Consider the following 16968-nt stretch of genomic DNA (forward strand, 5'->3'; position numbering starts at 1 on the left):
AGGGTTATGATCTTCGGGTGTTCCTGCAGGTATTGAGCTTCTTCTTCGTCCGCTAACCCTTCTAGCATGTTGACGCATTCCGCATACAACGGTGTACATTCCTTGCCAGTGCTCGTCCTTGGCTGTGTTGGTACCCGTACCTTGGCTTTTCCTCGCCGGAAGGTAATTATATTTTTTCGCCAATTCTGTTTGATATGTGCCATTTTCAACCATGGCCACCCCATCAATAGCGGGTATGCGCCTTGTGCCTGTAATTGTAGCACTACGGCCGAGATGTGAAATGTATGACCGCCTACGGTGACTTCTAATTTCCGTATTAATCCTGTCGGCCGCACTAAGCTTGTATCGGCCATCCGCAACCAGAACGGACACGGCTCCCACTCGTATGACCGCCTACGGTGACTTCTAATTTCCGTATTAATCCTGTCGGCCGCACTGAGCTTGTATCGGCCATCCGCAACCAGAACGGACACGGCTCCCACTCGTGGATTCCTAGGTCATCACACGTCCGGAGGCTTATTACATTCACCCCAGAGCCTCCGTCTATAACTGTGCCGGGGAGTTCTTTCCCTTTCACAATGGCAATGATTACCGGACTGTTGGTGTCCACCACCGTTGGTCCCTCCTCCGGATTCGAGAAGAGTACTGGTGCCGGTGATGGTTCTCCTACCGTCATGGACGTCTTCAGTCCTTCCGTGAATCTTGGCACGAGTTGTAGGAGTCTTCCTAGTGGTAACGTAATCTGGCATTCTTGCAACGCCTGCCATGTATCGTTCTCGGACTGACTACCGCTGGCAAGCCCTGCGGTGTTCTCCTTTTGCTGCTGTAAGTCTGTGACATTCTGCTCGTTTGCTTTCTTTACCCATTCCGTTGCTTGTTTCCGGATGGTCTCCTGTGCCTCCCATTCTTTGGCCATGCCCTTCGACCTTGTGGTCACCTGCTACAGGTCTGCCACCTCAAGGACTACCATATTTACCGCCGGTCGTTTTTCATAGCTCTTCACCGGGCATTGGTTACTATAATGGCCTTCCTGTCGGCAGTAGTAGCAGTAGGCCTTCCGGGTATTGCTAGATTCGGCATGGTCTGTTGTACCCGGGGCAGGTCCTACGCCACGCGCGAGGTTTTGTATCGGTTGGCTACTTGGAGCTCCTTGTTCCGGATCCCGGGGGTAGCCGCCTTTTTTAAAATGCCGTTTTTTGTTATAGCTCTTCTTATTACGGTACTCTTGACGGGGTTGCCCGTTATATCTGCCGTATTCCTCCCGTTGCTGACGATATCCGGGGGAGTGCTCCCTGTCGTACTGTTCGTATAGTCTATTGTAATCCTGGTACCGATCATGCCGGTCATAGTTATACTGCCGATCACCGTACCGGACATCATTTTCCCGTCGATCGCCATACCGGACATCATTTTCCCGTCGCTCGCCATACCGGACATCCTGTGCCGGTCGGTCACGGTCCATTCGCCGCCAACGTTCGTCTTCTTCATCCCGGCTGCTGCGTGGCTCAATTTGTCGGACGGGCGGTGCTTGCCGATTCAACATATTATACTCGCACCTATCTGTCATATGGCTCTTGGATTGACAGATTACACATTGCGTCCTCATAGTGCATTCTAGAGCCGAGTGTCCGGAATTCAAGCAGGTTGTGCACTGTATTGCTTGCTGAAACCGGAGGTCTTCATCGGACGGTAACGCCTGTTGAAGTGCTCCCAGTGTGAGCCAGGAGATTGTCTTTTCCATCTCTCTCACCCGGTCAATGACCTTGTCGATGGTACTTGTGCGGAAGTCGATTACCGTGCAAACCGTGCGTAGGGGTTCCCGGAGCGCATTTAGGAATATCGTCCGTAATTCCTCCTCCGGGGGTGTGCGGGCAAGCTGACTATGCATCCGTTGAAACCGGATGACAAATTGGGGAATGCTCTCCCCTACCTCTTGCCGGATGGTATAAAATAAGCCTACCATTACGGTATGGTCCACCTCCTTTTGAACAAAATGCAAGAATTTAGCTTTTAAATCTGCAAAGGTGTTGATGGTAGACGGGTTCTGCATCCGGCGCCATCTTGTTGCTGGTCCCTCCAATGTGACGCCAAATTCCGCTATCTTAGAGCGTTCTTCTTCTTCTAGGGTCAATCGCTGGGACACATGGTTGGCTTCCCATGTCTGTTCAAAGGCGTGCACATGAGCTTCCGCATCCGGATCATCTCTATACTTGGAGTACTGGAACGGCATGTTGTCGTCCGGTATCGGTGCGCAGGCTGGTAGTGTTGGTGCTCGTTCCGGAATTTTCTCCGATGTCGGTGGGCTTTCCCGATTTGATTCCGGTGTCGGTTGTTTCTCTTCCTTTGGTGACGGAGGCCTCTCCTCTTCGACTTCCGGTGTCGGAGGTCGTTCTTCCTCTGCTGGTTCCGGGGGTTCCAGCGTTAGCACTTCCGACTCCGGTTCTGGTGTCGGTAAGGTATCCGATCCTTCGTCCTCCGGTCCGCTCGGGGTTTCGTTGCTGCTACGGTAGTTCGTGTGCACGCTGTATTCCCCTTCGGAGTCCGATTCATATGCTGAAAAGGACTCTGCTTCGCCTTCTCCGTTTGCCAACGCGTGGAGAAGGGATTCGGTTTCCCGGAGGCTGCTTAAACTGCTGCCATCGTCTGGGTGCGATGTTTGCTGTAAGCAGAGGGAGTCCTCCGCTACTCTCCGGATTACGTTGGAAAACGAGTGATCCGCTCTAATTTCCTGCGCCGCTTGCTGGAAAGCCTCGTGTCTCCTTTGCCTTTCGGCAAGGCGTCGAGTTCGATCTGTAACCAGGTCGTGCGATGATCTAGACATCCATCTGTGCCATCGTTCGCTGCAAAAACAAGAATCGTGGTCGCCAAAAACTGTGTTAACTCTTCGGGCCGGACAATGGCCTAACACAGGGTGTCTACGGGATACACTTCACCAAAGGGTGTTACGGCAACCGGATTAGACTTCAACGCTTACTCCGACTTAATTAAGTTACTTATTAGGATCGTCTTCCTTAACACGTGTAAGATATAACAATTAAGACAGAACGACTATTAACACAGAGAGATAACAACGCTTAAGCTTTCATTAATTAACCGCTAACTATTACATTGTATCCGGGCCTTTAAATAGGTTTCCGGTCTCTATTACAAAATGGTGCCATCCGCACCTGTTCGGGATCGGTCTGGATCCGGAACGGCATACCGTTTTCGGTCGGTCCGTCCACACTCATAGCTTAATTACAACCACATTCCTACTACTTAATTAGCTCTCTGTTTCCCACTCTGGACTCCTTTGCCGGCCGGTAACAATCAACATATAGTAAAATACTAACCGGTCCGAGTCGACCTTTCCGGATGAACAGGGAAGAGTCCGATTTTGACGTGACGAAGCCCATCCGACGCAGTTGTTGCATGATCTTCGCGTTCCAGGCACGCGGGGCTTGCTTCAGTCCGTAAAGGGACTTCTTCAGTCGGCATACTACCGAGGAGTTCGTTCCGGAGTGAAATCCGGGGGGCTGTACCATTCTTTACATCCATCTGATGTAAGTGCCACCCCTTCACCGCAACTACTGCGAGCAAAACACGGACGGTCGTCATTTTCGCGACCGGCGCAAACGTCTCATCATAGTTGATGCCATGTTTCTACGCGTAGCCCTTTGCCACTAGCTGAGCCTTATACCAATTGACCGAGCCATCGGTGTTGTACTTGACCTTGTACACCCACCTACACCCGATCGGTTTTACCCCTCTTGGTGCGTCAACCAAGTCCCAGGTCTTGTTCTCTGCCAATGTGTTACGGGCATGACCATATAATATCCCGTGGTAAGAATTTACCGTAGTATTCTATACACGTGGATAAGTGTGAGGGTTAAATGAGAGTGTAAAGAAGGGGAGGATTACTTTTAATCCTCGGGATTGAGACAACCCATTAGGTCAAGTGTGAACTTGCCTGGGGGCCTTGGGTTTCGCTATAAATAAGAGGCCTAGCTACCCTCATTTGATGATCTTTTGACTACATCGAGACTCTGCTCGTGTGGTGGGTCAACTCTTGTAGCGAGCGCGCCAGCACCAGGTACGACTCGACGCCACGGCGGTGGTATGGGACGCCGATCGAGGCTCGAGTCCGTCTCGATCCCTTCGCTCGGGGGTGGTCGGGTGGATCGGCACCCTTCTTTCTCTTTCTCCTTTCTATCTATCTTTTCATTATCCTTATCTTAAGCTTACATTAGTATTAGATCTATAATATTTGGTATCAGATTTTTTTACTAATGTTTCTTTGTTTTTCATTTGTCTTTTGATTGATGCTGATCGATCATTGTGCGGTTGGCCTTGATCCAGACAACGATCAACAAAGAACTTCGGTAACTCTTTCCATATTTTTTTTTCTATTCTCTCTTCTCCCATCTAATCATGTGTTTAGTTTATATGTAATTTTTTTTCATTAAGTCAATGATGTTGTAATGGTCTTTAATTGATTATTAAAAGGTTTACATATGTGCACGAGGTCAATACCTCGTTTGACATGTTAATAATATGTGATGAGTGTCGTATGCGTACGAGGTTAATACCTCAATTACGTATTACGTTCACGAACATATGTTATGTTTGCGTATGAGTTTAATACCTTAATTTGTTGTAAACGATATGCGTTTGGTCTCGTATGCGTAAGAGGTCAATACCTCCATTGCGTATTACGATGATCTCTTATTTGTGGATGTTTCGTGTGCGTAGAGGTATATACCTCGATTACGTATCTCGATCACATCATTTGTGGCTATTTAATATAACGATATGTTTAATATAGGCATATGTGGTCACATATATACGTATTTGATCGTATATATGTGAAAAGTAAACATATGTGTATATTCGTTATTACGTGATTATGTCGAAAGTTGTCATGGTCGGGAAAAGGATGTTGGTGGCCGTCCTCACATTTTTGTGAGAATGGCGTTGTCACCATTCCTTTTTCAACAATTTTTTATTGTTGACAACCCCGTTGATGACCTCGATTTCGTTACGTAAAGAAACGCAATAGCCATAATGATGTTGAGTACGTAGGGCTTGACCCACTTCAAGTGAGGTCGCTCCAATGACGCACGTATCCAACATCCTTCCCTCGTCACACGGATACGATGCCACCATGAGCTCGTTCTTACGAGAGGCATTCGTAATGACGTGACCATGTGATGGCCCACGTGAGCCTACTACGAAACGAGGGCTCATTTGGCTTCACCATTAGGTTGCACTTTGGCGTATGCCATCGTAATTACGAGACTTGAGGTTAGGTAACGTACCAACATAGTGTTGGTAAATGAGGGCGAAATAAGGACCCTTGACATATATGTTCTTTTAAAAAAACGTATATGATCAATTGCCTCGCATATCTCTTATACGCATCAAACATTAAGCATTCGAGAAGAGCAACTTACTTGGTTGGCTCAAGTGTTTAATGTATTTGTTCTCGAGGTCTCGAGTTCAAATATGACCAAGACCATACAACATCCTTGATACATATGACTATAACACATGTTTAGACTTAAGGTCTAAGTGCACCTCGGGGTCCTCGTAATAGGACTTAAAGAGCCGAAACCACTTATGTGGGCACCGAAACATAGTTTATTGGGAGTATGTTACGGGCATGACCATATAATATCCCGTGGTAAGAATTTACCGTAGTATTCTATACACGTGGATAAGTGTGAGGGTTAAATGAGAGTGTAAAGAAGGGGAGGATTACTTTTAATCCTCGGGATTGAGACAACCCATTAGGTCAAGTGTGAACTTGCCTGGGGGCCTTGGGTTTCGCTATAAATAAGAGGCCTAGCTACCCTCATTTGATGATCTTTTGACTACATCGAGACTCTGCTCGTGTGGTGGGTCAACTCTTGTAGCGAGCGCGCCAGCACCAGGTACGACTCGACGCCACGGCGGTGGTATGGGACGCCGATCGAGGCTCGAGTCCGTCTCGATCCCTTCGCTCGGGGGTGGTCGGGTGGATCGGCACCCTTCTTTCTCTTTCTCCTTTCTATCTATCTTTTCATTATCCTTATCTTAAGCTTACATTAGTATTAGATCTATAATACAATGCGTGCATCTCTTCCTCCATCGCGGCACGCCAATTTGCGTCTTTAACCGCTTCTGCGTAGCTCTCCGGCTCACGCACTTCCGCTACATGGGTCATGTACGCATAATGATGCGCCATGTACTCGTTGTATCCGAACCGCAAAACAGGATTCTTCTAGTGGGTAGATCGGCGTAATCTCACATTAGCCGATGTCGAGGCCTTCTCGGTCGATGCGAACTTCACCTTTAAAGACCCGTCAACGGTTCCCTCGGAGTCGGACTCGCGTCGGTCTGACTTGTTCCTATCCGTGTCGGAATCCGACACCTTCTTCTTCCCTTTCTCTTTGCGCGTAAGCCGTCTCCTCGGCTTCCTGCGCGGGGAATGCACGACCGAGTCTCCACTACTCGCCGGCTCTTCATCGGACTGATCGTACCGACTCAGTCGTCCAATCGGTTCACTTAAACGGAGTGAAATCGGACTCTCTTCGCGGGTCTCGATTTCGGGCTCATCCGGAGGCATCTCGGGTTCGCTGACCTCATCGTCAAAGCTCGGATTGGAGTCAGGGTTCGGAGTTGAGGGCTGGTACCAGGACGCGGACTCGTCAAACACAACGTCGCGGCTAACACACACTTGTTTGGTGCGAGGGTTATAGCACTTATAACCCTTCTGCTCGTCCGATAACCGACCAAGATGCATTTCTCGGCCTTTGCGTCGAACTTCCTCCTTTTCTCCTTCGGTACATGCACATACGCAATGCTACCGAACACCCTCAAGTGTCGCAAGTTCGGCTTCGTTCCGAAATATGGCTCGTGCGCTGAAACTTTGTCTCTGATCCGGTTCTGAATGTATACCACTGTCCTTACCGCCTCGGCCCAGTAGAACTTGGGCAAGCTCTTCTCCTCCAGCATTGCCCATGCTGCTTCCACAACTAACCAATTCTTCCTCTTGGCCACGCCATTCTGCTCCGACGTGTATCTACAACTGAATTCGCGCCAAATTCCCATTTGTTGTAGATAACCATTGAATTGACCAGAAAAGTACTCTTTCCCGCCATCCGACCGCAGGCACTTGATCTTTCGTCCCGTTGTCGTAGTGTAGGTTGCACACTATGTGGAAATTATATTTTTGTCCCTCCGGATAGAGAATGGAGTGCTCGGTGAGAACCGGAAGAAAACGGCATACCGGCGAGGAGGAAAACGGCATACCGGCAAGGAGGAAAACGGCATACCGGCAAGGAGGAAAAACGGCATACCGGCAAGGAAGAGCCGGATAAAGAGACATAAATGTAAAAAGAAATGCGCAGGGCGTGATTCGAACTCTGCACCTCCACGTTGACAAACCCCAACCTTACCATTACATTAACTTATCTTAAGTGTTTTAAATATAGATTTAATACGTATAAGACCTTTATTTATGCATACCTTTATTAAAAGGTAAATCGTGTATTTTTTTTAATATATGAAAAAGAAAAAAAACACGAGACACTAAAAATAACTCATGCACATCTAGCGTGCATGAGCCCTATACTTAGGAAATAAAAAAGCATCACATGCACATTTAGTGGACATGAACACTTTTTGTAAAAAAAAGAAGAAGCATGAAGCCATGCTTAGCTCTTCTTTCCTTATATAAGGAGGAGAGAAATATGTAAAGGGTTGTTGATTATTTGGATTAAGTATTAATCAATACAAAATTTATTCGTGGGATTCACGATTTATACATCTACGTCTCTCTTAACACCCTAAGTACCAATTAATATAGTATACTCGTGTGATTCACGAGTTTCTTATCTTTCTCTTTGCTATTTACTCATAATTAATCTCTATCTCACGAACTTCTTTCTCCTAGTCCAAGACCTCTGTGGTTCCCACCCGACTCACGCAACGATCCGGAGCCGAAAGGCACGACACAGTTGGTGAACCCGACGTGAAGAGCAGCAGGGGAGGACGAAGATGGATGGCGAATATCTCATGGAGGCAATGGCAAGAAGGATGATGGAGTTTCTGAGAGAAGAGAAAAGAAGAAATGAAGCCCAACAAGCCGTCGACAAAGTAGTCGAACGAATGAGCTATTTCAACGGTGCCGAAGTCCAAAGTTTCCTAAAAGTCTACAATGCGGAGATGGATTCAAGAGGTGTGGACAAAGCTATGAGGCTAGAGTACTTTTTTCGGGTGGTGTCTCAACCGATCTTCAAAGATGTAGAAGAGCTTCTAGAAGCTCATGATTCGTGGGCGACTTTTGAGAAGGCTCTATTGGAGGAATATGACTATGAGAGACTAAAGGGACAAGATCGACGCAACTTCGACCAATGGGTGGCATCAGCGAAGACCCACCAAGGCACAACACAAGCATTCGTAGACTTCGAGCATCATTTTTCTCAATTGTCGGAGCGGGAACAAAGATTGGTGGGGGTCGATAAGGTCCTTATGTTCGTGAAGTCAATCGATCGAATGGAAAGGATGGCGATCGGCCTCAAACTCGAAGAAGATGACGGTGCAAATGGCCTCATCGAGGATTGGAGCAAAGTGGAAAGTGTATGCCGACTACACGATAAGGGGCAAGCGAGAATATCGACGTCAACAAGACGGCCCATGAGGGACGATCGAAGAGGGACGAGATGCAACAACGCACCACCAACAAAAGAAATGAAGCTTAGAAGGGAGACAAAACCGAGGCGAATGGTGATCGAGGAAGAAGAGACCTCCCAACAAATGCGGGTTAATGAAGTGGCCGATACAAAGGCTCTGGTTCGGTATGACGGTACCGAGAGAGAAGGTGTGAAACAAGTCACCTTCTTGTCTTACAAAGAAACGACGGCGAAGGAGGAGGCCGATGACTCGAGGACGGCGAACGCCACTTCGAGGGAGGATAAATGTTTCGGAACACGCATTGTGTACGAAACATCGGGTGATGACGGCGCAAGCATGAGAAAAGCTTGCATGATCAAGGGAGAAAAAGTGTTTGAGTCTGAAGAGATTGAGGAGGTAGCCATGACAAACGACATCGAGTCGGAGGTGGCTATGGATGAGTCGACGACGGATAGCCATGTCGACACTTTCTTCACGCTTGTTCCAGAGACTTCGGCGGTTGCGCCCATGTGCCAACGTGAGACCGGAGAGACGGAAGGTGGTGACAGGAAGACGAAGGCCCAACACAAGGAGGAAGAAGATCGAGGAAGAAAGGATATCCCCACACCTATTCTAGAGACTTCGGCGGTTGTGCACGTGCACCAACGTGAGACCGGAGAGACAGAATGTGTGGACAAAAAAGAGGACGACCGGAAGGGCGATGAAGAAGACAAGGTAAATGTAAATGAACGAAGGGATTCCTTCACACTGGTTCCGGAGACTTCGGCAGTCGAGACCGTGTGTCGACATAAGACCGAAGATAAAGGAGGTGGCGAAGAGGAGACAATATGGCTCGAGGCGAGCATACACGGAGGGAAGGATATGGCCGACGTGGAGGCCAAGGATGAAGCTGCGGTTGAGTTCGATGGAGAGGTTGCATGCGGGAAGGAAGGAAGAGTCGAGAACCGGTTGAACCGGAAGACGATCCGGCCGGGATTCCGACCCGAACGAAAGAAGATCCACATGGGAGCCGATCGACCGGGGCCGACCCGACCGAAACCTGATTCGGCGAAAATCGATCGAACGATTCCGATCCAAAAGGGGGTCGACCCAGCCAGAATCAATCGGTCGAGCCCGACTCGGGGAAATGTGAATGCAGACGAAGGCCAACCAAGCCAAGAAGCGATCGGTGGAGACCGATCCGGACAAGGGCAAACCCGGCCTAATCGGAGATCGACACGAACGATCTACAATACCCAGTTGAAGACGGTGAGTGTGAGGAGTGGCCAGGAGTCCAATCGAAGGGCACGCACGGTGGACGAAGGAAGAGTGGTCGTATCGACGACATCGTTCGGTAGATCTACTACAACCGATCGGGGAAGAAGGTGTGAGCGCCGGATATGGTGGATCGGGTGGCTACGGTGGTTCGGTTGGAAAGATTGCGCATACTCGAAGTGGAAGATGAAGTCGACGAGCGTGCAGAGGAACTCGGTTGATCACCGTTGCCAAAGATCTCACCTCTTCACCTTTCTCGGCACATACCGGAGGATGTGCGGGTTTGGTGGGGGTGGATGTCGTGACGATTTTCGGCTACGGTGTGAAACCGAGTGAGACGAATAAACCAAGGATGTGCAACATTGCACATACGCTTAGCAAATAAGCCTCCTAAGGCCTAGTGGCACTTGAGTTCATACAGAGGGGTGCAAGCAAGGTTTGAACCTTGCACCTCTAACATACAAGATAATTGCCTTACCACTAGGACAACTATCATATAGTGTAAATTTTATGTATTTCCTTTTCATATACAAATTATAGAGGAAACAACCATAGAAAACCATGTGCACAAAACCATGGTTTTAAACCCATGGTTTGTGCATGACATAAGCAAAACCGTGTGCACAAAACCATGGTTTTAGCCCATGGTTATGTGCATGTCACGAGCATGGAAAGACCTATAAAAGCCTCTAGTTGGGCTTGTGTAAGGGGGGCTCAATATGTGATATCACCAACACCATTATCATCAATATAAATTATATTTGTCTTTATCTTCTTCATATTTTTCTACTTCTCAAGTGTACAATTTTTCTTCTTCTCAAGTAAACCATTTTCATTTAATCTTACATTGATCGTCATCTAGCGTCGATAATTCCGCGAACGTCCTCCCCAGTCCAAGACCCCGGTGGTCGCTCGAGTAGCACACGCACGCGCGAATCTTCGCGACACCGTTTCCGTTTCCACGAACCCTTTGAGGTCCTGGAAACAGTCGAAGACTTCGCTCTTCCTCTCAATGAGGTAGATCCACGTGTGCCGCGTGTGGTCATTGATGAAGGAGACGAAATATCGGCTCCCGCCAAGACTAACATTTTGTGCCGGCCCCCATACATTGGAGTGTATAAGGTCGAGCTTGTTCTGGCTCCGGTTTCGCTTGTTGGGGAAAGGAAGTCGGTGTTGCTTCCCGAGCTGGCAAGCTTCACAAATTTGTGCTTTTCGGCCACTAAATTTGGGTAATCCGAACACTACCTGTTTCGATTGCAGATCTTGAAGCCGCTGGTAGTTGACGTGGCCTATCCACTTGTGCCACAAGTCGATGTGCGACTTAGATTTTTGTCCCTTCGCGAACATTGTGGTGCCGCCGTCAGTGGAGTCGAGGATGAACATCCTCCCATCTCTGCGCCCTTGCGCAATCACACAGCCTTCTTCCTCAATGAAGCACCCGAGGTGTGTAAACCGAACCTCCATCCCTTGGTCGACAATCTGTCCGACCGAGACCAAGTTCTTCGTGATTGTCGGAATGTGCAGCACGTTCATGAGTTTCCCTTTCTGCCCGACATGGCTAAGGGGAACTTCTCCGACATTCACGATCGGATGCAAAGTGTCGTCTCCAGTTGCGACTACTCCAGGTTGTATCGGTTTTTCAAGGTACGAGAACCACTCCTTATGGCTCGTCATGTGGTTTGACGCGCCGGAGTCTACGTAACACACCTCATCCGATCTCGGGGTTGTCCGTTTCATTGAGTTTGCTTCGTTTCTCGTCACGAATGCAGACCCTTCTCCGGCTCTCTCGGAGTCTTCGTCGTAGTGCGATCGCTGCCGATTTCCCTTGTCGGTATGTCCGGAGCCGTTTTCTGGAACTGGTTCTCTCCGAATCGGCACGTTTCTTCCAGCACTCACTTTTCCTGTAGCCTTTCTTGCCACAGTGCCAGCACTCCACGATGGCCTTCCCTTGCCGGTTCTCATCGCTTCGACTCCCCCTGTTTCCAGAGGGTTCGGAATTGCTGTCGGCATCACTTCGGTGCCTTCTTCCTTGATCTCGTCGGCCGCCTCCATTGAGCGCCGACTCGCCTCATCCTCCACGTCCACGCGGCCTATCTCCCTCCGTGTACAACATTCTGCTATCGGTGTGCGTGCTTGTAGACGCACCCGCGTGGTTCTCCTCTACCAGGAGCATTGACCGTAAGTCGAAAAAGGACGGTGTATTCTCTCGGGTACACACAGCCGTTCGGAACGCTCCGAACTTCGACGCCAAACCTCCGAGACAGATCTGGACCATCTCGCTCTCCTCGATGTTCACCTCTATGGAGGCGAGGGAGTCGCAAATATCCTTGATCTTCGAGGTATAGTCCGCCACCGACAAGTCGCGTTGTCGTAGGTTGCTCAACTCCTGCCGGAGCTAAAGCTTCCTGGCTGTGGTGCTCGCGGCGAAAATCTTCTTCAAATTTTCCCAAGCACCCTTCGGCGTCTTTGCATCCCGAACATAGCTCAATAGCTGTTCGCCCACACACGACGCGAAGCAGTATAATACCCTGCTCGCCGATTGCTCCCACGACGGGAAGTCTCTATGTGTCGATTCGGGTGCCGCGTCAATAGCTCCTTCGACATAACTCCTGTAGCCATGCCCGAGCAGGTACTGATGCATCTTGTAGGACCAAGACGTGTAGTTGGTTTTGTCGAGCTTCTCTGTTGGAAGCGAGCTCGCCATGCCTCTATCCATCGTTCTTCTTGTTCTTCTTCGTCAAGCTGTGTCGGTTGCAGAGAGGTTCTCAACCCTCGCGCTCTGATACCATGTAAAAAGTAACGTGCGGAAGCAAGTATGAAGACCGAACAGAAGGAAGAAAACTCAGGTTTAATGGAGAGCTTGAGCTTACGCAGTATACGCGGGTGAGACATAGAGAGTGAGAGAGAAAAAACACGAACTATATTCAACAAAAGTACTCAATCTCTATTCACCACTCTATACATATGTGTGTTCAAGGAACACTTTTATACAAGTCCTAGAAGGACTGACCGAAGTATTGACAGTACTTCAATGCTCATTAAGAGCTCCTACACTAACTCCCAAATATATTCCTCACGGAATATCTTTCCTAACGGCCTCCCGGTTTACGCACCGATCCGGCCCTATCTACGCACCGGTCTGCGTACCGGTTTACGCATTCGGCCTAACCGATCGGTCCCAACCGATCCAATCCTCGGCTTCTTCAGCCGATTCGGCCGATGTTGAGCTTGTCTCTCAACACACCATTATGTCACCTCTTTGTATTCTAGCATTTAGTATGAGTCATAGAATCATATTCTATGACACATATTATGAGCTTTCACATTCCCCTTCCTCCATGAGTCTTGTAGTTAATGAAGAGAGAGGGTGACTATATAAAGCACCCTCCTCCCACCTTGTATTGTGTTGAGTCTTTCTCCTTTGTTAATACAATCTACCTTGCGTATTCTCTGTGTATTATTCCTTGTCTCTCTCTCTCTCACTCACTCACTCTCTCTCTCTCTCATACACACACATAACTCGCATCTCTTCTGCTTCACAAGAATCACACCCGATTCTTTACAGTGTGCATGAACACTTTAGAAAAAGCATGAAGCTATGCTTAGCCTCTTCCATCCTTATATAAGGAGGAGAGAAAGATGTATGATGTTGTTGATTATTTTACAAGGATTGATAAATCTAATATATTTGTGGGATTCACGAGTTTATCATAAAAAATCCCTTTCTTACAATCTAAATATTGATTAAATACAGTAAACATGTGGGATTCATAAGTTTTTATTTCTTACTTCTGTTTCTATCTATTCATAACTAGCCTTATATTGTATTCTTCTTTCTCCTAGTCCAAAACCTCAGTGGTTCCCACCCGACTCATGCAACGATCCGAAGCCGAAAGGCACAACAATGTGCTGAGTATGCTCTTCAAATTCCGGATGGTCGACTGTAAGTCCGTCTCGACTCCTCTAGATAGAACCGTCAAGCTTCGCCTCGATTCCGGAGAGGTATGCGATCCGACGAGGTTCCGACAGATAGTCTGAAGCCTTATATACTTGACCATCACCCGACCAGATCTCAGCTACTCGGTCGAGGTGATTAGTCAATTTATGGCGCGATCTACCGAGGAGCACCTTCAGTGTGTGCAACGCGTACTGAGGTACGTAAGCGGCACTAAGGACTGGGGGCTACTATATCGGTCCGATACAACCCCGTAGTTGGTCGGCTACACCGATGCCGACTGGGCCGGCAATGTCGCCGATCGCTGATCGTCGATCCAAGTCCGGTTTCGCGTTCTCTCTTGGGAGTGCCGCGATCGCGTGGAGTAGCAAGAAGCAGTCAACAATTGCGTTGTCAAGCACCGAAGCCGAGTATAGAGGGGCGGCTGTCGCGACATGCGAAGCCATATGGTTGAAGCGGCTACTTAAGGATCTGTTGGTGGAGGTATCCGATCCAACAACAATTTACTGCGACAACCTCAGCAACATCCAGCTAGCAAAGAACCCCGTCTTCCACGCCTGAACTAAGCACATTCAGGTGCACTACCATTTTGTTCGCGAGCGTGTACTCTCCGGTGAAGTCAAACTTCCGTATGTTCCGACGAATCGTTAGACCGCCGACATCTTCACCAAGACTCTTGGTCTAGACAAGTTGCGGCAATTCTCGGGTGCGCATGGGATGCGTCACCTCAACGTGCTGAACTTGAGGGCGACAAACTTCCTGAAAGACCACGAAAGGGGGAGAGAAGTTCCGGAAGACCGGGACGCCGAGTCGGATGACGATTTCGATTTCGGATCGGCTAAAGAAGCGGAGGGCGGATCTATGGAAATTTCCAAAAGCGGACATAAGGGGAGCAGTCGAAAGAAAGAGTCGAAGCCAACAAAGCGTGGGGGAGACGAAGCCATCAAGGGCGAGAAGACCGAAGACGAGTCAGAGATAGCCAACTCGGACGAGAGCGAAAACTGATCGGAGGAAGCTGAGTCAGTTCGGATGCTTGATTCGGATACGCCGAATCAACTGAGGGCCAAGCGGAAGAGAAGGCAACAGAAGAAGCGCCAACATCGTCATAGCAACGGAGCTAAGGAGGGCCGAACGAGCAAACACGCCGACCAGAAGCTTCAAAGCACGCGGAATTGAACGGGTCGAGGAGCGCAAGCGAGGCGTGAAGCCAGAAGGAACTGGACCATAGATCCGGAAGAACGGACGGAACCTCAAGTTGAGTTGGAGGGGGAGTGTTGAGAGACAAGCTCAACATTCGGTCCGTAATCTGGTGCGTAACCCAGTGCGTAAATTGGGTGCGTAAAACCGTGCGCACAATAGGCCGTAGCGGTGCGTAAACCGCGAGGCCGTTGGAAAGATATTCCGCGTAGGAATATATTTTGGGAGTTAGTGTAGAGCTCAGTTATGAGCATTGAAGTACATGTCAGTACTTATGTCAGTCCGTATGGACTTGTATAAAAGTGCTCACTAAGCACATCCTATGTACAGATTGAGTATTATTTTTTAATTGAATTTCTTTGTGTCTTCTCTCTCTCTCTCTCTCTCTCCCGCGTACTGTGTATATTCAAGCTCTCAATTAAACCTGTGTTTCTGTGTTCGGTTTTCTATTGCTTCCGCACGCTATTCTTTTTACAGCAATGCTTTCAAGAGTACAGCAGTCTACTTCGATGTGACGAAACCAATGGACTAAGCCTCCATTTTAGCCAACTAAAAAGTTTCCACGAGATTAGGCTAAAAAACAAATGTTGAAGAGAAACTCCCAACCACTGAGATCCTGTCATATGCGAAGATGCTCCCCAAAGAGGTGAATGTTTCATTGTTGCAACAAATCCTCACACTCAAAAGTTAAAATCTCTTGTCATGTGGTGTACAAAGCAGTTGAGAACCTTGAGGCACATAGCTACAGTTTTGACAAAAGTACTATCTAAGGACATAGAACTTACCCTTGAAGAGTTGTTGAAACCGAAGCATCAGCCACATCATGATGTTATGAAGGGTCGCAAAAGGAGAGCTCTGGACTAGGTATGGGGAACTCGTGCTAACCAATCCCCTACGTACCAAAGTTATTAAAGAATAACATGACAAATGGAGCAAGATTGATACCTTCATTGCACATTTTGAAAGCGAGGACATGAGCTTTGCACATCTCGTGTTCGTAAACAACATCCCAATATCGGTTACCATAGATATAGGTCCCAGGGCTAGCATCATAAGCTTTGACTATTTGTGAAGGTAGGGTAGGTGAAAATGTCCCCTGTGACATCAAGCTATGAATAGCTTAGAACGGGTTGATACAACAACCCGAAAGCATGGTACCCGCCCATAAATTCTCAATGTATGGTGTCGAATTCTTCCTCACCCTTGTTGTTATAAGGCATATGAATGTCTATTAGGAAGGAAGACTTTTTGTTTGTATAAGCAGGTTGGTCATGGACTTTGGCAAGTGACCATCTTCGTGCAAAAGAGTAACAAGATCTATAGAATCTATACATCTCTAGCTTGAACAAGAAGGTAAGCCGCAACCCTTTGATGGACGCCCACTCGTCCATATCAAGAGGTATAGAAGTATGTATGTGCATAGTAGAGTGGTATGTATGTGTGTATGTATATGTATATAAAATTTTATAGGTGGGGACGGAATGGAGAGAGGTAAGGGGGAATGGGTGGGTGGGTAAAAACGTGGTGTTGTTTTGTCGAAGGCGTTGTGTGCTGCAAGCGACGCCGCGCGGCCTGCAGCAGCTCCTCCTTCCTTTGTCTCCTTCTTCTTCTTCTTCTTCTTCTTCTTCCCTGCATGCACAAGTCGTGGAGTTCTAATGGTGCGAGCCAGGCCTGCACCCCATATCAATCAATATGTAGCATATGTTCACATTCATTCATTCCACCACTCTTTTAGATTCGGTCTAGCCCGCCCGTGTGAAGACGAAGCTTCCTCCTAATATGTCGTTTGTTCAGATCCACACACCATGGGATTTTCCTATTGCCTCATCAGCTTGACTAAAGGGGCAAACAACTGCACGTTACCATATGTATATTGTTCGAGACTAAATGGATTCTAAATATAGACA

Source organism: Azolla caroliniana, unplaced genomic scaffold (assembly GCF_043228905.1).
Source record: "Azolla caroliniana isolate FFs.n. ecotype wild unplaced genomic scaffold, voAzoCaro1.0.p SCAF_5, whole genome shotgun sequence".
In the NCBI taxonomy this organism is placed as follows: Eukaryota; Viridiplantae; Streptophyta; class Polypodiopsida; order Salviniales; family Salviniaceae; genus Azolla; species Azolla caroliniana.